Below are 21,945 nucleotides of genomic sequence, written 5' to 3' on the forward strand. Positions count from 1 at the left end.
TTGTTTGATCCCCCCCGTATCACCTGTGCTACTGAGATCAGAAGCAACAAGCTGTAAGTGAAGGCTAAGTACAGCAGCACTCCTAAACATACCACTGCTGTTAATCTACGGAGGAAGTTGCACAGATTCTGGTTACAATACTGTTTCCAAACTCTGAGCTGGCTTTTCTAACTAGAGCCAAGAGGTTGCAGCCCACTAGAAATGTTGCATCCAGCCTTCTGGTAGCTCCATACCTCTCAACTGCCTAGAATGTTTCAAGATGTCCCTGATTTTTCCCTCAAATTTTTGCTCTGTCCCTTGTAAAATTTTGATATTCTGATAAATCACTAAGAATTACTATCGTTAAATAATGTCATACATTACAGTTTTATACTTCTAATTGTTTAAAAATGCATACTGATGCAAAACATATTATATATTTAAAAATTGCTCCTAAATGTGGGCCTTTGTCCCCCCATTATTTTTGGCTTTGGCTATAATTCGTGAGAAAGAAGTTGAGATGGAAATGTGGATCACATTCTAAGGTAATGGTTTATATGCCTCCTTCTGTGTTGCCAGCAATTTTTCTTGTGTGCTTCTAAGCTTTAGAGTTGCATGTGTAGCATAAGATGGTTTCTTTACCAAATGGCATCCTGCAGAATACTGTACTGACCACTCTCACTTTGTTTTGTGGTAGCTGGATTGATCAATGTGCACAGGAAAGAAGTTCCATATAAATAAAATGGCTCCCTATTAAAATGATGACACTTGAAATGCTGAGTGCCAACAAGCTGGAAAAAAGACCAAAATGCAGGAAAAGAGCAAATCTCAAGGCTCTCTTCTCCTTTAAACTTCTTTTTTGCAATGGGGCAAGCTCCCCCACACCCCACACCCCAAATTATATATACCAACTCAGAGAGTGCCATACCACAGAAAAAAAGAAATTCAGAAAAATGGCCATCTCAGGACTTAGAATGTGTAAGTCTGTTTTTTTTTTAGCTGTTCAGTCTCTGTGCTTCAGGATTCGATCTAGCAGGTCCCAACAATTCTAATAGTTACCAAATAAAATAAATGTTCCTTGATGCAATGGGTATGATCCTTTGAGCCTCATTTCCACAGAAGAGGTTAAAACTAGCATATAATTCAGAAACACTGTTCTAAGAATGACAGACAAACAGAGACAGACATACAGTCAGAAACTACAATGACCCGATACATGTTAAGGGAGAAGAATGAGATTGGTAGACTGCACCCAGTGTGTGTTGCAAGTTGCTTCAGTTTTGGGGAGGAAGATGAGAAGGGCACACTACATCCTCGTGTGTGTGTGTGTGTGTGTGTGTGTGTGTGTGTGTGTGTGTGTGTGCATTACAACTTGCTTCAGTTTTGGGGAGGAGGATGAGCAGAGCAGACTACATCCTCAGTTTGTGTGTGTGATTTGCATGTTACAACATGCTTCAGTTCTTGGGAGGAGGATAAGAAGGGCAGACTGTGTGTGTGTGTGTGTGTGTGTGTGTGTGTGTGTGTGTGTGTGTGTGTGTGTGTGTGTGTGTGTGTGTGTGTCAGAGAGAGAGAGAACATATGGATGTGCATTTGGATTGTGTAAGGGAGGTCCACCGGGCACTTGAATGATTGTTTAGGTTTGATTCAAAAACTTGAGCTGTAGTATCACATTTTGCAAAACACACTGAGTTACTGATGGCACATTTAAATGCCCGGCATTGAGTAGAAACTTAACAGGTTCACATGCGAATAAGGCATGAATTAGTTTAGGACAAAGGAATGGAATAAAAGAATCTCGGGGCATGAATTGCAGTTATGCCACCCCCTATACTCAAAAAAGACCTTTGACTTATGTAACTAAATGTGACATGAGAAATTTTTAAGGCTTATGTTTTATAAACAGAATGTAAGTAGTGACAAGGCCATATCAAATGTGCTTGGGAAAGAAAACTGATCATACTGTTTGATGTGCAGCAACAACATTTATACAGCTTGCCAGACTACAGTATAGCTTAAGCACCATGGGAGCAGCTGCACTGTTCTAGCGCTATGCTATAAATACATGATAGTTGCTGGACACAAACCTAGGTTTCAAAGGTTGCAGCTGTGCACACTGTTGACTAATTCCTCTGTACAACTGAACAGGATCACTGATCTGCTGGTTAAATGAATAAAACAAAAAATGAAGGCAAATAGAAAAAAACAGTATGGAATGCAGCCAAGCTGAGAAACATAATTAGAAACGGAAATTCACTTGGCACTGGGGCACAAATAATTTTTTTTCCAGAGATGCAGATAAATGTATTCTGGTGGGGGTGGGGGGTTGTAATCATGAGCAGGCTTCATCTGATAATTTGGAGAAAATTAGCATATGCTGCACTATTACCGATACTAATAAAGGGAAACTAAGGACAAAGCAGGGTTTGGGAAGGAACAGCTTGCCTATACTGCATATTGAAGATATCTGATTTTACCGAATTTCTTCCCTGATTTCTGCTAAGAGAGGGGTAAGTGAGCTATATTTGAAGTGTGAAGTTAGTTTGGCCCTTTCCCCAGGGTTTCCATCACCATTCTACAGCATAAAAATGCAGTTGCTTAAAACATCTGTCCCTACCTGCTTGTTTTGTTACCAGTACTAAAAATTATGAAGTCAGGATTATTTTCACTCTGTCATTTTAATACTTTGCTGTCAGAGTACCTATTCCTGTCACATTTGAAAACCTCTGTCCTTTTGGTCTTAATTCATATAGGCCATATTTCTGGAACTTCAATCCACCCATAAATAGATCTCTGTTAAAAAAAGGACATGAAATTTTCTTTACATGTAAAAATGTAGTCTTATGATTTGTCCTTTTGTGTGTTTTCTGAACATAACTGTTCTAGTGGAATGAGATTTGGACTCTAATGAGCCAGAACACTTCTGCTAGGCACAGTTTAGCCGTCCTACCTTTTTTCAGATATTTTTATTCTTTTTCCAATGTATTATTTGCTACACCTGAAGGATTTAGAGTCTGTTAACATGCTGTCGTCACCCCAATTTATTTATCATCTTCACTATTTAGTCTTTCTTTAACTAAAGTCTATAATTGTGAATGCAGCTTTCAAGATGAGGTCTCCTAAAAGACCCGTGCTTTTTAAACATTACTTCACTGTCAAGAGATCAGGGCAGTTATTCTTATTATATAGTGCCTAGAATAAATATACAATGCAGCACTGTCTTACTTATCTGTCTAACCTGGGTGTATTTTTAATCTCAGTCATCCTATCATCTCTTGTTTCCTTTCTCTTTTCCACTTCCACCCTGCTGTCTTTGTCTTAAGTCTGCCTTGCCTGCCAAATACTTCTTAGCTTCAAGGATCCCAGCCTGCAGTCATAGTAAAGGGACAAAATGTAGTCCTTTTTGTTTTTATACTGTCTAGAATAAAGACGGAGCACATCATCCCAGTGCGCTTGTATAAGGAACCATACTGCAGGGACATTATTCCATGTCTGACTAATGGACTCAAAGCAAGAGGGCCAGATGGGCAGAGGAACAGTGAGAGGTTGGCAGTCGGTTATGGTTCCTTGGGGAGGTGGGTATGGATTTGAGACTCACTTCCAAAAGATCAAATAAACAGTTTGTGAGAATTTAACAAGAACACATTTGATAGTGCCACAGATTTACCAAGCATGTGCTCATAGTCAAGCAATGTATTCACAGAAACTCCACTGGCTCACATCAGGCAAGGGACAGTTAGGTCAGCATATATAAATATTCCTGTTTACCATCACATATAATGGCGATAGTCTTTTCTCCACAATTCCAGCCCTCATGGAGAAGGGGATTCTGCAATGTGAATCTCTCCTATCAGCTGTATTCAGTTAACAGACAATAAACAAATAAATGTAGCCAGATGATTCACTAAGGATCCCATATAGTGTCTTTTGTACACAAACACTAACAAATAATAAGAATGCAAGGAAACTGCAAGAGTTATTGTTGTGCTTCTACATGCTCTTTACTGGGCTAGCTTCACTTTCATTCTCCATAAAGCAAAGAGCAAGGCATTTTCAATCACACCTGTACATAAACCTGAGGTAGGCATTACCAACAGGCCACAGATCAGGCATGCATACTGCTATTAACGTATACAGGAACTCCTTCCCCCTCAGATGCTAAGTACTTACTACTACTACTACTACTACTAATAACAATAATATTTATTATTATTATTATTACTATTATTGTTATTATCATTTTGTTTCCTGTAGTTCAGTGGTGCAAGGTCCTTTATCCTCCATTGCCTAACTTCGTGATTCTGAGCAAGTCACTTAACCAGATACCGCTCCTGAGCTGAGTTTGAAATAGGTCCATGGAGATCAGTGCTCTACCCCAGAAAACAAATACAAATAAATAAATAAATTTACTGTTAGATGCCGCCAAACCAAGAAAAAAAAAAGAAGTCAAACAAAACAGTCACAGTTATTCTCTGTGGAAGCTTACAAATTAAATTGGATAGTGTTTCTCCTCACCAGGCACCTTATGTAATTTTGCAGTCACAGCACTGGAATCTGCAGGAGTTGCACAAGAAATATTCATAACAGTTTCTCTCTGTAATGATAATGCTTCTAGATGAAGAACAGGAACAGTAACAGTAATTGCTTATCCTTGTTGTCTGGTAACATACAGCTGTGACTCTGATTTCTCAGCTGAACAACATGGCACTACCAACTGTTGTCAGTGACCACCTTAGCAAAGCATGGGTCCTGACTGTTCTTGTAGCAGGGACCCATATGTAGCCTTCTTTATAAATCCAGGTAAGAAGTGCCTGTCCAGTGGTAAAGCTACCTGTATCCTTCTCTACTATTCTTTTGAGATGTTGGTCTTCAACAATCTGTTGAAAGTTTTGCTACAAGTCTAATCTTGAATGAAGAGGATATCCCAGGAACAGCATGGTTGGGGGCTGATAAGTTGTAGTAAAAACAGCATTTTAGTAGGCAAACAATAAACTGGCCAACTTTTTCAGAAGGAAAAACCATGTCATTTGCCTGGGCTCAAAGTTCTTATTTCAGACTTTGAACAAACCTCTCAGCAAGTCCATTAGTTGCTGGATGCCATGGGGCAATTGTAATATGTTAAATACCATTTTTATCAACGAATTTCTAGAAGTTAACTGTTATAAACTGAGCGGCCATTATCACTTACTAGTTGCTACAGCACTTCAGTTCTGAGAAAAAGTTTTCCTCGAACATCAGTGACCAGAAGGACAAGATGTCATGGTAAAGATCTCAGACCATTTAGATCATGTCCCAACTACGACTAAAATGTTGCCATGTATAGCCCAGCAAAATCAACATGGATATGTTGCTAGAGCAGTCTAAGCCATTTCCATAGGTGAAGCTGTGCATGTCTTGGCTCATTCGTCAATCTGGGAGTCGGTATATCTTAATGCCAATTGCTCTGTCATTTCATCTATCATCAGCCACTGTATGTAACTTCTAGCCAGTGTTTTCACTTTCATTAATCCAAGGTGACCTTGTTGAAATTCTTCTAACAATACGAGTTGTAATGCTACGGATGATGATCCTTAATCCCCATATCACACATACAGCATTTAAGTTAAGTTTATCTAAGTTCAGATAACATTCAGCTGACAGATTTATGTGTGTGTCACTGTCCAGCCACTTGTGATAAGACTGTGTCATGTCTAATTTCTGTTTTCACCATGTCTGCTGCAACTAGCTGGCTCTCTCTTTGGCTGAAGGATAACATATCCTGTGTTCTTCTTCATTTCTGTGACTTGTCATAGTCAGTGGTAAATGAGACAAACCAGTGGCTTGACACACAGCACATTTATCCCCAATTTTGTATAGGTGTCTGTGACGACCGTGACCTGGCCCAGCAATCAGGGAGCCTCAATCCTCAGCACTAACACCAGGGAGGTCGTCTCCTAGAAGAGGAAATGATAACTAATACACACAGTAAAGTACAATTTCCCTTAAGTGCACACAGAGATCACAGTCAGTCTGGGGTTGGTTGCTCCCTTGCTCACCAGGTCCCCAATAAAACTCCCCACTGGCACAGCTATAGGGTCCAGATCTCAGCCTAACTGGGCCATCTAAAACATCAAGTACCCTCTCTGTCCAACCAGTGCTTCATGTCCCTGCCAAGTAGCTGACACAACACACACACACTTTGAGATAAGTATATATACAACTTCATAGACACTCTTAGGAAAGGTTGACACAGATTCTCCAGCTGTGCCCCTTTACCAGACTATACGGTAGTAATTACTGCCACCACCCAGTTAATAATATCAGCTACTAAAAGGCCCTTAAAAAGGTGTCCAATTATTACTGTGCAATATTAATATCCAATGGTAGCATGACTAACAGTCAAGGCTTACTTTAGAGTGGCCTATTACAATAACCGCTATAAATATGCAATGTACTCTAGAGCTTATCTCTACACAAAGCAGACACAGGTAGAAGGTTTTAAAAATATTTAATAATAAATAACTAAAACACAAGACAAAACTATTATACCACAGAGATATCTAAGAGTTCAGAGATCACGCAGAAACTTAAAATAATACAGAAGGACAGGTCTGATTTCAAAGAAAAATACCTAATTAACCTTTACTAGCTTTAACTATTCCTACAAGAAATCACAGTGCTAACTTACATGTGAGCACAAGGCACAGTCTGATAAGTTAGATGTCCAAAGTCAAAATTCATTTTATTCTCTTGTGAGAAGTAGTATTTAAACATTACTAACAAACATGTCTCTAAGGCCCTCCCAAAATTACATCATTTTTGACACTAAGGTTTTCCCAGTATTCATATTGCATCATCTTAACACCTGGTCTGAGTTCTCAGGCCACAAACTGCATTATTTATAGGTTCATAGGTAGGTACTCGGCTGTCTGCCCAAGGGCATTGATAAGCCTAACCAGAGTGTGTCAGCTTTCGCCGCCCCATTGATTAATTAACTGAGCCTCTGTCAAGAAGAGCCAATGAAGTGATCCCAGGGGTGTATTTTCTGTTACCCATCCACTCGTCAAGGTTTCTCGTGAAGAATGTTAGTAAGGGGCTCTACCTAATGTAGTTAGGAATTTTGTTCCAAAGCATGGGGAGTCTCTGTGACAGGAATCTATCCCTCCAGCTTGTTCTATTTATTGTTGTGGCGAGGTTTAGCTCACTAGAGCGAGTGGCTTGCAGTGACTTGGATTTCATTAGGTGGAGCATGTCCATCAATTCTGAGTTGGACATGATTTTGTAAGTCAGGCAGAGATCACCTCTGAGTAAGCGATATGCGACTGAGTACAGCTGGAGTTTTTCCAGTCGGGCTGCTTAGGACATATGTTTGAGGCCAGTAATCCTCTTGGTGAGGTACTTTTGTGGTCTTTCCAGCTGTTGGAAGTGTCTTGTGAGGTACATCCCAAATGGGCATTGTACTCTATGATGGGTCTGATGAGTGACAGGCAGAGGGGCACTATAACCTCTTTATTTCTAGATGTGAATCATTTAGTAATTAGATGGGCTATATAGAAGGATTTCCTAACTACTTTGGCAATATAATTGTCAAAGGAGAGATTACTATCTACCTGGGTCTCCAGATCTCTTATTACCTCTTCTGTATTAAGGGGGCTGCCACCTATGTGGTAATTCATGGGTGTTTTGTTTTTCTCAAACTGGATGACTATGCATTTTTTGGCATTTAGCTTGAGACCATGACTTTGACACCAGGTGTCCGTCTCAGTAATGCCTTTTTGGAGAATGTCCGTGTCAGCCGGAGAGTCAATTATGGCTCCCAGTTTGCAGTCATCGGCAAACTTGGTTAGCCATAGTCCTCCTGTGTTTGCCTGTACTTCTGAGAAGTATATACCGAACAGTAGGGGTCCCAGGACTGAGCCTTGTGGGACACCACTTGTGACTGGTTTAGTCAGACCTGGAGCCCGCTATTCTTACCGTGTGAGTTCTGTCTGTAAGTCAGTTGGCAACCCATCTCATGACGTAGGGGTTTATGTTCAGGCTGGTGAGTTTTTCTATAATTCCCGAGTGGGGAATGGTGTCAAAAGCCTTGGCAAGGTCAAGGTAGGCTGTGTGAACTACCTTCCCCTCATCTATGGCCATGGTAACTTTCTCGAAGAAGTCAACCAGGTTTAGTAGGCATGATCTGCCCTTAACAAAGCTGAACTGGGTTGTGTCAGATGTTTGGAGGTTCCCAATGTCTTTGTTAATGAGTTCCATGATGATGGGCTCCATAGCCTTGCAGACCAGGCTAGTCAGGCTTATGGGGGCAATAGTTACCAGGGTCAGTTGTGGCCCCTCCTTTGTGGAGTAGAATAACCATTGCTGTGCACCATTCTATGGGCACATAGCCTGTGGAGAGGCTGAGGCTGAACAGTGTGTTTAGGTGGGGGGTTAGTTCGTTCTGTAGTTCATGCAAGACGCAGCCTGGGACACCATCTGGCCCCATTCACGCTGTGATTTTGGCTTTTGAAAGGGCTGTTTTCACCTGTGCGTCTTTGATTTCCGGGACACTACACTTTTCCGGTATTGTTGTGGGCCCTTTTGGGGGTGAGAGGGGGGTGAAGTTTGCACTGAATCTATCTGCCAGGATGTTGGCAATGTCAGTGGATTCAGTATATTTTGTGCTATTTTGCACTAGCTCAGAGCATATCTGCAAGTCTCCACTTAGATTCTTGACATAGCTAAAGAAGGCTTTGTGGTTATCTTTCGAATCCTTGGCTATTTTTCTTTCGAAGTTAGCCTTGGAGGATTTTATGCGGGACCTTGGGTTCTTACTGATACTGATCAGGGATGTCTTTCCTTCTTGGGAGTTGCTTTTTTTCTGAACTAGTTTCCTCCTTCTGTTGTATAGCCTGTTTATGGCAGGGGTCCACCAGACTGGTTTCATTCTCTTAGGAGAGTGAGTCTTGGTTTTGCTACATATGGCACGATCCATGCATCCTTGTAGGTGCTCATAGAGTGCATTTGTAAAGGTTCCCTCATCTTGGACATTGTTATCCATTAGCATGGGGGCTGTGAAACTTACCACCTCTAAGGTGAAGTTTGCTATAGAAAAGTTTTTCACTGTGGTTTCCTTGGTTGGAGGTGGTGGTGTGGTGTGGACATCCAGAGTGATTAGATTATGGTCTGATCTAACCAGTGACGGGTTGACTTCCAGTGTGGAAAACCTGTTGCCCATGTTGGTGATGACCAGGTCCTATATGTTTTCACCTCTTAGCCTTAGCAATCTAACACCTCCTCAGAAACTTACAATAATACAAGACATTTCACATGTATGTGCTAGCAGAAACCAGAGCAATAAAGCACCTTCCACATCTAAATTCTAGTCATAAACTTTAGCCTTAAAACAATGGGCATGAAATCTTCATCCAGCCTTCCTGGAGCCAAATTCTAACATTAAAGAGATTAGTAAGATCTTTTCAACTTAAAAAGACACATTTTAAATACTTGGCTTGGTTTTCCTTACAGCAGATGGCAATGTTGCAACAATCTTGAAGTTCAAATTCTACAGTGTTTTCTTACATTTAAAAACACAAGCCTGTATTTTACATTTATTTATACAATTGATAGAATTATTTATCAAATTCTATTTGACTAGGCTGGCAGCCTTCACCCATCTCTCCCCAATCATCACATCTCTTCCACCCAGGGAACTCAAGCAAGTGTTTCAAGTGCCCCTTGAGAAACATCGCTTGAGAATGTCAGGTCTATCTGGGTGTACCTCACCCCATTCCCTGTCTTGAGAGCCCATCTGCATTGGCATTGCTACTCCCACTGTGGTGCTGCACTGACATATCATATGCTTGCAACCCCAGACTCCATCTTAGCAACTTGGCATTTTGCTGACTGGCTCTGTTTAACCATGTTAGAGGGTTGTGATCTGTCATCACAGTGTATTTTCTTCCATACAGATAAGGGTGAAGTTTTTGTAGTGCCCACACTATGGCTAGACATTCCTTTTCTAGCACTGCATAGCATTCCTCCCTGGGTTGGAGACTATGACTGAGATAAACCACTGGGTGCTCTTTTCCCTCTGAAGAAATCTGGCTAAGTACAGCCCCACCCCATAGTTTGAAGCATCCACCTGCACAACAAATTCTTTGCTGTAGTCTGGACTGGCTAACACAGGGGGTCATCCCAAAGCTTCCTTAAGCTTCTGAAATGCCTGCTCACATGCTGGGGTCCACACTACCTTATCTGGCCTGTTCTTCCTTGTCAGGTCTGTATGGGTGCAGCTGTGGTACTATAATTGGGAACAAACTTTCTGTAGTACCCTGTTGTTCCCAAGAATGCCCTCACCTGCTTTTTGGTAACAGGTGCAGGCCATGCCTGAACAGCTTCCACTGTGGCAGGTTCTGGCCTTATCATACCACTCCCCACTCTATGTCCTAGGTAGGAGACCTCTGCCATACCCACCTGACATTTGCTCGGCTTAATGGTCAACCCTGCCCTCTGTAGTCTGCCCAGCACCTCCCTGACATGCTGAAGGTGCTCTTGCCAGGAATGGCTGTAGATAGCAATATCATCCATGTAAGCAAGGGCAAACCCTCCTGCTCCTGCTAATATATGATCTACCAGCCTCTGGAAAGTCACTGGGGCATTATTCTTCCCAAAGGGCATCTTTGTGAACTCATACAAGCCAAAAGGAGTCACAAAGGCTGACTTCTGTCTTGCACTGGGAGTCAAGGGCACCTGCCAGTAACCCTTGGCAAGATCAATGATTGTAAGATACTTAGCCCCACCCAGCTGCTCTAGGGCCTCATCTGTCCTAGGCATGGGGTAAGCATCTGCCTCTGCATGACTATTTAATTTCTTGTAATCCACACAGAACATGTTGCTGCCATCCATCTTTGGCACCAACACCACTGGTGAGGCCCAGGGACTGTTGGACTCTTGAATCGCCTCTAGTTCCAACATCTCCTGTACCTCTTCCCTCAGAGTCTGTTTGACTCTCTCAGGCACCCTATAAAGGGCCTGCCTGATAGGCCTTTGGGGTCCTGTATCCAACTGTTTGACTCTCTCAGGCACCCTATAAAGGGCCTGCCTGATAGGCCTTTGGGGTCCTGTATCCACCTTGTGCTGCACCAGGTGGGTGCTCCCTGGTTTCCCGGTGAACATGCCCCCAAACTCCTGCAACACTGCTCGGATTTCTCGAACCTGGGTAGGAGATTGCTGCTGGGACATTGCTACCCCTTCCACCAAGGTGTCAGCTCGAGCCTCACTAAGGAGATCAGTCCCCAGATCTCCCTCAGACTCCTCCTGCAATCCACTGCAAATGCTCAGCACAAGGGCCTCCCTATCATGGTATGGTTTCATCATGTTAACATGGTACAATTTGTGCCCCTGTCATCTACCTAGCACTTCCACCATGTAGTTAGCATCACTTACCTTTCTTACCACCTTGTAATGTCCCTCCCAAGCTGCCTGCAACTTGTTGTGTCTGAATGAGAACCATCACCTGCTGCCCTACAGCATACTCTCCAGCTCGACCATTCCTGTCATACCACACCTTTTTCTGTTGTTGGGCTTCTGTCAGGGTCTCCTGGGCCAAGCCCATGAGTTCCCTGAGCCTTGTCCTGAGGTTCAGGACATATGCCACAACAGACTCCTTGTGAGACTCGCACTCAACGTCCCACTCATCTCGAATTAAATCTAGAGGACCCCTCACCCCTTGCCTATAAAACAACTCAAAGGGTGAAAAACCTGTGGATTCCTAGGGAACCTCTCTGTAAACAAACAACAGATGGGGCAAATATTTGTCCCACTCCCTCTTAAACTGATCTGCAAATGCCCGTAGCATGGACTTGATTGTAGAGTTTAACCTCTCAACAAGACCATTAGTCTGGGGATGGTAGGGGGTGGTCTTCATGTGCATCACCCCACAGGACTTCCACAGACAAGCCAGCAGGTCTGACATAAAATTGGCACCTCTGTCAGACAGTATTTCCTTTGGGAAACCTATCCTGCTGAAAATCTCTAGCAAAGCATTTGCCACCTTCTCGGCCTGAATGGAGGACAAAGCCACTGCCTCAGGGTATCGTGTAGCATAATCTACAATCACTAGGATATACTTTTTCCCTGTGGAACTTGGGGTACTCAGAGGACCCACAATATCCATAGCTACCCTCTGAAATGGCTCTTCAATCACAGGCAAAGGCATCAAAGGAGCTCTCACCTTGTCTCTTGCCTTGCCTACCTTTTGGCACTGCTCACAGGTCCTGCAATCCTGCAAAGGGAATATCATGGGCTATGGCTAGAAGCACCAGATGGTACACTCTAGGCACTACCAACTGTTGTACTCTCTCACCTTCTAGCCCTCCCTCAGGGGTCCACTCTCTGTACAGTAACCCTTTGTTCCAATATACAGATTCCCCCTTCCCTTGAGAATCAGGTGCCTCGCTAGCTACCTGCCTCAGGCCTTGCAATGTAGGGCCTGAGAGCTGAGCCTGTCTCAAGTCTCTCCTTGTAACCCTTCCCAGCTCCCCTTCCACAGGAAGTCTGGCATCCTCAGACACCGGTGCCTCACTGTCAGCCTGGGTACTACTACTCACCTCTACCTTTGCAGATACCCAGTCCAGGGGAACATCAGTACCCACAAGCAGCGGTGGCTCGCATACAGTCTCACTGCTACAGAGCAGCTCACTCCCTGAAGTAACCACCTCAGCAGTCCTGGCTGCAAGTATGCATTCTGTCTGGGTTTCCCCCAGGCTACCAGACCCACATGCTTGTCTCCTAGCCTCACTGCGTGTAACTGCATAAGTACACAGTACTGCCTCATCCAAATCCTTCCCTCTCAGGACATCTGCAGGATGGTTGTTCCATACCCCGGTTGTCTCAAGACAACCCACTGTTGGCATTTTGTCTTTCCCCCTTACTGGCTCCCTCACCTTTGGTTCCCCACCTTGCCTCCATGGACATCTGTATGCCACATGGCCCCACTGGTAGCATTCAAAACCTTTAACCCTAGCTCCTGGACATGTACCTGGACTAGTGGCTTCCCCTGCTACTGGCGGATTCTGTTGGGGTAGTCTGTGCTGCCCACCATGGGTTTCTTTAGTCCCATGAGCAGTACTGGGGGTCCCTTTCCTGTGCAGAGCTGCCCTGCTTGCTAGGTATAGGTCTCCCATCTTCCCCAACTCATCTGAAGTAGCACACTGTTTATCAGCTAACCAGATCCTCATGTCCTCAGGCAAAGTGCTAAGGGCTTGTTCCCTTACCAAAGGGTCTGCCAGCCCTTCAAAAGTGGTGACCTGACATTCACTCACCCAGCTATGAAAATAAGTGCTCAGTTCAACAACATATTCACATACATTTTCATCTGCCTTGCGTCTATGCTCACAAAACCTTTTCATATACATTTCAGGTGTTAGCTTAAAACATTCTAATAAATGTCTTTTTACAGCAGTATAATCAAAACAGTCAGTGTCATGCATTTTTGCTAAAGAAGTTACAGCTTTACCATGGAGTAAGGGGGTCAGGAACCGTACCCAGAGCCTTTGGTCAACTTCATACTGTTTACATACCCACTCAAACATATGAATGAAACTATCAAAATTATCCCCCTCTTTAAACTGTGGAAGAAATTTACTGACCTTTTGTGCTTCTGGGGTCTGGTTACTCCCTTCCCCATTACTTCCATGACTCTGGCGAAGAGTCAGCATTTCTCTCTTAAGCCTCCTCTGCCGTTCATTGTCCTCAGCTTGTAGACTCCTCATTTTCTCGGCTGCTTCTAATTCCATATGCCTGGCCTCCAATTCAAGTCTCTTTAGCTCCAGCTGGATTTTTAAGTCCACTGCAGAAAGGTTGAGCTGTCCATTCTCCAAGGATATTGTATCTCCACTGTCAGTCTGATTGTCCTCCAGGCTGCTGTTTTCTGATGCAGCTGTAACCAAGGCTGCAATCAGGTCTGCTTTAGTCAGGTTTCCATGCACCAGTCCCCAGCCTGGCACATCTCTGCCAGCTGGCTCCTTGTCAGCTTTCCATACTGTTCTGCTAACATGCTGCCTGCTCACCCTGACTAACACTAAGCTAACAAAATAAATAAAACAATTGTGATCTGAACTCTGAGTATACACTGCATGGCTGTTTTAGAGTACAAAACACTTTTAGAGATCATTGTACATAAGCTACAGTAATTCGCTCTACCCACACCACTATAAGCCAATTAGTATGTGAAGTAGATCCCACCACTGCCAAACATTTGTGACGACCGTGCCCTGGCCCATCAATCAAGGAGCCTCAATCCTCACCGCTAACACCAGGGAGGTTGTCTCCTAGAAGAAGAAAGGATAACTAATACACACAGTAAAGTACAATTTCCCTTAAGTGCACACAGAGATCACAGTCAGTCTGGGGCTGGTTGCTCCCTTGCTCACCAGGCTCCCAATAAGACTCCCCACTGGCACAGCTATAGGGTCCAGGTCTCAGCCTAACTGGGCAAGCTAAAACCTCCAGTACCCTCTCTGTCCAACCAGTGCTTCGTATCCCTGCCAAGTAGCCTTACACAACACACACACACTTTGAGATATGTATATATACAACTTCACAGACACTCCTGGGAAAGGCTGACACAGATTCTCCAACTGTGCCCCTTTACCCAGACTATACGGTAGTAATTACTGCCACCACCCAGTTAATAATATCAGCTACTAAAAGGCCCTTAAAAGGGTGTCCAATTATTACTGTGCAATATTAATATCCAATGGTAGCATGACTAACAGTCAAGGCTTACTTTAGAGTGGCCTATTACAATAACCTCTAAAAATATGCACTGTACTCTAGAGCTTATCTCTACACAAAGCAGCCACAGGTAGAAGGTTTTAAAAATATTTAATAATAAATAATAAAAACACAAGACAAGATTACTACACCACATAGATATCTAAATGTTCAGAGATCACACAGAAACTTAAAATAATACAGTAGGACAGGTCTGATTTCAAAGAAAAATACCTAATTAACCTTTACTATCTTTAACTATTCCTACAAGAAATCACAGTGCTAACTTACATGTGAGCACAAGGCAAAGTGCTGATAAGTTAGATGTCCAAAGTCAAAATACTTTTTAGTCTCTTGTGAGAAATAGTATTTAAACATTACTAACAAACATGTCTCTAATGCCCTCCCACAATTACATCATTTTTGACACTTAGGTTTTCCCAGTACTCATATTGCATCATCTTAACACCTGGTCTGAGTTCTCAGGCCACAAACTGCATTATTTAGCAATCTAACACCTCCTCAGAAACGTACAACATCACAAGACATTTCACATGTATATGCTAGCAGAAACCAGAGCAATAAAGCACCTTCCACATCTAAATTCTAGTCATAAACTTTAGCCTTAAAACAATGGGCATGAAATCTTCATCCAGCCGCCCTGGAGCCAAATTCTAACATTAAAGAGATTCATAAGATCTTTTCAACTTAAAAAGACAAATTTTAAATACTTGACTTGGTTTTTCTTACAGGAGATGGCAATGTTGCAACAATCTTGAAGTTCATATTTTACAGTGTTTTCTTACATTTAAAAGCACAAGCCTGTATTTTACACTTATTTATACAGTTGATAGAATTATATATCAAATTCTATTTGACTGGGCTGGTGCCTTCACCCATCTCTCCCCAATCGTCACAGTGTCCTTTCAAGAACAATGCCCATTACTACATTGAGTTAGCTGCTGTGGTGCTAATTCCCTTTTTTGGCCTAAAAATTGGAAGTAGAGACTATTGGCATGAAATAAGCATAACTTCTTTGCCATATGAGTACTGGTTAAACCTCTTGAAATCCACACAGAAGACTTAATGTCTCTGTGTTAGTTTGGGAATAGTTTTTCTTAGCTGTTGAAAAGGAGCATGAAACAAATACTATAGGACTTAACTGCCATCTTCTGTAACATGTGACATAATGGTACCCGAATCATAGGACAGGCATCACTGGAAGGGATGGGTGCATCAGGACGTCACGTAATTCACCTTGTGGCCTCACATAATGAATGTTTGCATTCTTTAGTCCATTTCCATGGCCCACCAGTTGTAGTAGCTTGTGTGGAGTCTTCATTACAGCCTGCAAATTGTCTTTGCACTTATATACTGTCTGGGCATCTAGAATGTGCCTACAATGAGTGTCACTGGGCTTCAAGAACTCCCATTGATATGTTCAAGCTTTTGGCCCATAATTCTCCAATCTTTCCAGGATTCTTTTGATGTTTTCTAAGTGTTCCAACAATGATGATATGGTCAAGAATGACACTGAACTCCAGTCGTTAAGGGACATGAACCAGTGCCCATTTCTAGACAGCTAGGGCAGAAGTTACATCAAATAGTCTGCTGTAACAGTAGAGACCTTTTATAGCACTGTTTGTTAAGAACACCTTGGAGCAGGCATGGGCAAACTACGGCCCGGGGGCCACATGCGGCCCGTTAAACGTTTTGATTCAGCCCGCCAAACTTGAAAAAATTTAATAAATTAACCTTGTTAATGTTTTATTTCCCCTGCAATTCTGATGTTTCCTCACTAGATGGCGCACTCTAGATATAGTGGCTTTGTTGAGGTGAAGCGTAGGCCTATTACTCCACGTTTGCTCTTTACCCTTTGACCCACCGCCCCTCTATGAAGATGAGCGGACCCAAGAAAAGGAAAGTGGACAGCGAATGTCGATTGTTCAATAAGGAGTGGACAACTAAATATTTTTTCACTGAACACCAATCATCTGCTGTTTGCCTGATATGCCAAGAAACTGTGGCGGTTTTTAAAGAGTATAATATTAGCCGTCACTTTGCCACAAAGCACGCTAATTATGCTAGCAAGCTCTCAACAAAAGAACGGGAAGCTGCTGCTGAGAAGGTGGCAGCTAATTTGAAGGCTCAGCAAAGTTTTTTTCACCGTCAAACTGCCATTCAAGAGCCAAGTACCAAGGCCAGTTTTATGCTTTCATTCAAAATAGCAAAGGCCAGCAAACCACTGTCTGAGGGCGAGTTTTTAAAAGAATGTATGGTAGAGACAGCAGGTATTTTGTGCCCGGAGACCAAAGACAAATTTGAGAAATCAGTTTATCACGGCGGACAGTGACTCGCCGTGTGGAACTAATAGATGAAGATATCACCAGCAGATTAAACAAAAAGGCAAAGTCATTCACTTTTTATTCTTTAGCACTGGATGAAAGCAACGATGTCAAAGACACTGCTCCTGTTCCGGCCCCTTTGTCAAATGTTAGAACTCAATGTGGCCCACGAATCAAAAAGTTTGCCCACCCCTGAGTCTTCTTTCATCTCTAACTGTAGACAGGCATTAGCTATGTCCACATTTAAAAAACATTGTCCACCTAAAAGACTGGCAAAAATGTCATCAGTTCTCAGCAAAGGATGCTTCTCAGCTTGCAGTGCCTGGTTCACTGTAAATTTCTCTGCCCCACTAAACCTGACCTTGCCATTCTACTTTTACTACAGAGGCTTGCCTAGGGACTCTAGTCTGCTCTTGATTGTATTCCATCTGCTTCTAGGTGGTCCAACTCTTTTGCAACCAATGGATGGACATCATAAAGTACTAGATGTGCCTTGCAAAACTAATAAGATATGTTCTGTTTAAATACAATTTTACCCTTAATGTGCTTCAAAGTATAAATACCATTTTTAAATATAGGAGCAGCATCCTTTAACATCCGTTCCAAATTTTGGCATGAAATAAGCATAACTTCTTTGCCATATGAGTACTGGTTAAACCTCTTGAAATCCACACAGAAGACTTAATGTCTCTGTGTTAGTTTGGGAATAGTTTTTCTTAGCTGTTGAAAAGGAGCATGAAACAAATACTATAGGACTTAACTGCCATCTTCTGTAACGTGACATAATGGTACCCGAATCATAGGACAGGCATCACTGGAAGGGATGGGTGCATCAGGACGTCACGTAATTCACCTTGTGGCCTCACATAATGAATGTTTGCATTCTTTAGTCCATTTCCACGGCCCACCAGTTGTAGTAGCTTGTGTGGAGTCTTCATTACAGCCTGCAAATTGTCTTTGCACTTATATACTGTCTGGGCATCTAGAATGTGCCTACAATGAGTGTCACTGGGCTTCAAGAACTCCCATTGATATGTTCAAGCTTTTGGCCCATAATCCTCCAATCTTTCCAGGATTCTTTTGATGTTTTCTAAGTGTTCCAACAATGATGATATGGTCAAGAATGACACTGAACTCCAGTCGTTAAGGGACATGAACCAGTGCCCATTTCTAGACAGCTAGGGCAGAAGTTACATCAAATAGTCTGCTGTAACAGTAGAGACCTTTTATAGCACTGTTTGTTAAGAACACCTTGGAGCAGGCATGGGCAATTTCAACTACCCTGCCATTAACTGGGAAAACTACTCGTGTACCAACACCTTTGCCCAACAATTCTTGGAATTCATAAATTCCAATGCCCTGGATCAGCTAATCCTTAGTCCCACCAGGGGCTCCAATATCCTAGACCTGGTCATTATCAGCATGGAAAATTGATGCTCCACACTTATGGTCACCCCCTCATTGGTCAGGTCTGACCATAAGCTAATCACCCTTGACATCCACATCCCACCCCCACCCCTCAGTAAGGAAACATCCGTAAAAAACGTCTCCAAAGCCAACTTCATGCTACTCAAGTCAGAAGTGACAAACTTCATGACACCCATGCAGATGGGATCTGAAAGTCCACCTGCTGAATCCTACACTAAGGCACTGTACGAGCACATCCACTTATGCATGAATCGTGCCATCCCCAATAGAACCAAGACGCTCTCCTCCAAAAAAAAGAAGCCATTCTGGTGGTCCCTTACCATAAACAAACTTTACAACAAAAGGAAGAAACTGTTGAAGAAAAGAGGAAAATCTCAGGATGCAAAAAACTCACTTACCAGCCTCAGTAAGAAGCTGCGATCCCTCATAGAATCCTTCAAAGCTAGTTACGAAAATAAAATTTCCAAAGATTCCAAAGACACCCACAAGGCATTCTATAGCTATGTCAAGGATCTAAATGGCAATGCTCAGGTCTGCTCTGAGCTACAACATAACGGCATTAAATATACTTATCCCAAGGATATTGCCAATATCCTGGTAGAGCGATTCAGTGCAAACTTCACCCCCCTCTTACCCCATAAAAGGCCAATCTCAATACCGAAAGATTGCCAAATTCCGGTAATAGTTGCCACACAGGTAAAAAATGCACTCTCAAAAGCTACGAATACAGCATCCATGGGACCAGACGACATCCCAGGCTGTGTACTACATGAACTACAAAGTGAACTGGCACCTCACCCAAGTGTCATGTTTAATCATAGCCTCACCTCAGGCTTCGTGCCCACTGAGTGGCGCACAGCTACAGTTATCCCACTCCACAAGGGGGATCCACCTTGGATCCCAAGAACTACCACCCCATCAGTCTGATGAGCCTGATCTGCAAGGCCATGGAGCGTATTATCATGAAACTTATAAACAAAGACATTGGCAACCTTCAAACACAGGACCCCATGTAGTTTGGGTTCATGAAGGGCCAATCTTGTCCCTGAACCTGATTAACTTTTTCGAATCAGTTTCCAGAGCTGTGGACAAGGGTAAGGTGGTCCACACAGCCTATCTGGACCTCGCCAAGGCCTTTGACACCAACCCCCACTCTGCAATTATATAGAAACTTAATAAGCTGGGTATTGATCCCTACATCACTCGATGGGTCGCCGACTGGCTTACTGACAGAACCCAGACTGTAAAAGTAGCCGACTCCAAATTCAGTGGAGTACCTCAGGGTTCAGTCCTGGGACCGCTCTTGTTTGGCATCTACTTCTCTGAAGTACAGGCCAACACTAAGGGGCTCTGGCTAACAAAGTTCGCAGATGACTGCAAACTGGGAGCCATTATTGAATCCCCAAATGATGTGGATATTCTAAAAAGGGCCTTACAGAAACATACGCTTTTATATTGATACTGGAGCCCCTGGTGGGACAATAGATTAGTTGAGCCAGGGCGTTGGAATTTATAAATTCCAAGAACGGTTGGGAAAAGGTGTTTGTACCCGAGTAGTTTTCCCAGTTAATGGCAGGGTAGTTGAAATCGCCCAGTATTAGGGTGTTTGGTTGTATCTTAATATTTTACAGTATGTTTAGAAAGGTGTAGTGAGAACCTTGGGGCATGGTGGAGGATCTGTAGCAAGCTACAATTTGGATTGCAGTCTTACCTAGTGTTAGTTGCACCTGGAGAATTTCAGATGCATTGTGTTGGGCAACCAGCCTGGAGGTGTGAATATCCTTGGTGAATATGGACACTCCTCCACCTTTAGTGCTTCGGTCTTGGTTTGGTGGCCGAAAAATGTGTGGCAAGAGTTGTAGCCTGGTATTGCAGGGGTGCTCTCCGGAGCCTTGAACCAGGTCTCAGTTACTGCACAGATATTGATGTTCTCCATTTTTAGGAGTGCCTCGAGAGAGTGCATTTTGAGGTTTAGACTTCTAGCATTGAGTAGCATTACCTTCAGATTTTGCATGCTTGTATCTGTTACGGTGGTGGTTTTGTCCTTTGAACCTTGCCTAAAAAAGGCACTATAGGGGTGGCAAGAGCTTTAGCCAGTAACCTAAATCCCAGAGATGACAGGGGCAGACCATCTCTGGCAAAGTATTGTGGTTTGTCGATCATGTCTTCCCAGGCAGACAGATACTGGATCCCCTTTGAATTACACCAGAAGCTTAGCCAATTGTTGAAGTCAATCATTTTGTCCTTATACTGTGGTATCATTCTGGGCGAAGGCAGGATACTACCCAGGGCTAGGGTCATACCTGCCTGGGCCACATGATCCAAGAGCTCTTCCATGTCTCTTTTCATGTAGTCCAGGGAGGTACGTCTCAAGTCATTCACTCCAACATGGACAATGACAGAGTCATATTTGTACTTGTTGCGGAGTGACTTGAATGCATGCGTTATGTGGTGGATCCTGGCATCCGGCAGGCAGCTGACTGTAATTTTCTCCTTGTTCAGCCTGGTGAGTGGGACATCAGTGTGCCTGACTATAGAGTCACCTATGACTAAAGTGTTGGGTACATTATCTTGCCTTAGGGGCTGTTGTTGGGTGGCACATTGGTGTTGTGAGCTATGTGTCATTTTGGTTGTGACTGGTGTTTGTTTGCGTTTCAGCTTTGGAAGTCCTTGTTGCTTGGGCAGGTTAATGTTAAGGGCCTCCACATATGTGGGTTTAGTGTTGCTATGTGCGGGTGTTGATGGTATGGATTTTGAAGGGCTACGTGTTGCTTGAGGTGTAGTGCAGGTGTTAACCTTCTTCTCTTGACTATAGCTTAATTCACTTTAAAAATGCCCTACCACTGAAAACTGTGCAACTGTACATTTAACAAGGCAGATTTGCTAGACTTTTAGATGAAGGTAGTCAGTTCACACCAAATACTGTTCAGATACCAGACAAGCGCACATGTAAAATGATTTATACATAGAGCAAGAAGCTCTTTAGAACAACAACTATTCAAAGAACTGTAGCAATCATGGTGCAAATATCGATCCCTTGATCATATCTTATTTTGGATCTTGGGGTGAAAAGGGTTGAATTTTGTCCTAACCTTCAAGGCAGAATTTAAAAAATTCAAAAAAATATATTGATTGCAGGGAATGAATTAAGGAAATACATATATGTGAGGAAATATAGATATTCGCTGAATGGATAAGGAACATTGGCCAATCAGATTTCTAATTACCTGTGTATCAAATATGTTCTATGACATGGGACAAAAGTAATAGAGGCCACCTAGACTACATTCAGTCACAGACAGATCTCTTCTCTCTCACAGACTTCAATAACTGCTACCATCATGCAAACTAATTTAGTAGTGGAAAACTGTCAAATATGAAAATATTCCAAAAACTAGAAAGCAAAGCAGTAAATGAATAAAAAAAAAAATCAAACACAGAAACTCACATGACAACTTAA

The 21,945-nt window shown here is 42.8% G+C and overlaps 1 protein-coding gene across 5 annotated transcripts in view; it reads left to right on the forward strand.

The window, feature by feature from the left end:
• LOC122787214 (CACN subunit beta associated regulatory protein) overlaps positions 1-21,945 on the forward strand; it is a 366,408-nt gene that overhangs the window by 140,737 nt on the left and 203,726 nt on the right. The gene's annotated exons all lie outside the window — the stretch shown is intronic.

The sequence above is a fragment of the Protopterus annectens genome, chromosome 13.part0 (genome assembly GCF_019279795.1).
Source record: "Protopterus annectens isolate FY-2018-M chromosome 13.part0, PAN1.0, whole genome shotgun sequence".
Classification (NCBI taxonomy): Eukaryota; Metazoa; Chordata; order Ceratodontiformes; family Protopteridae; genus Protopterus; species Protopterus annectens.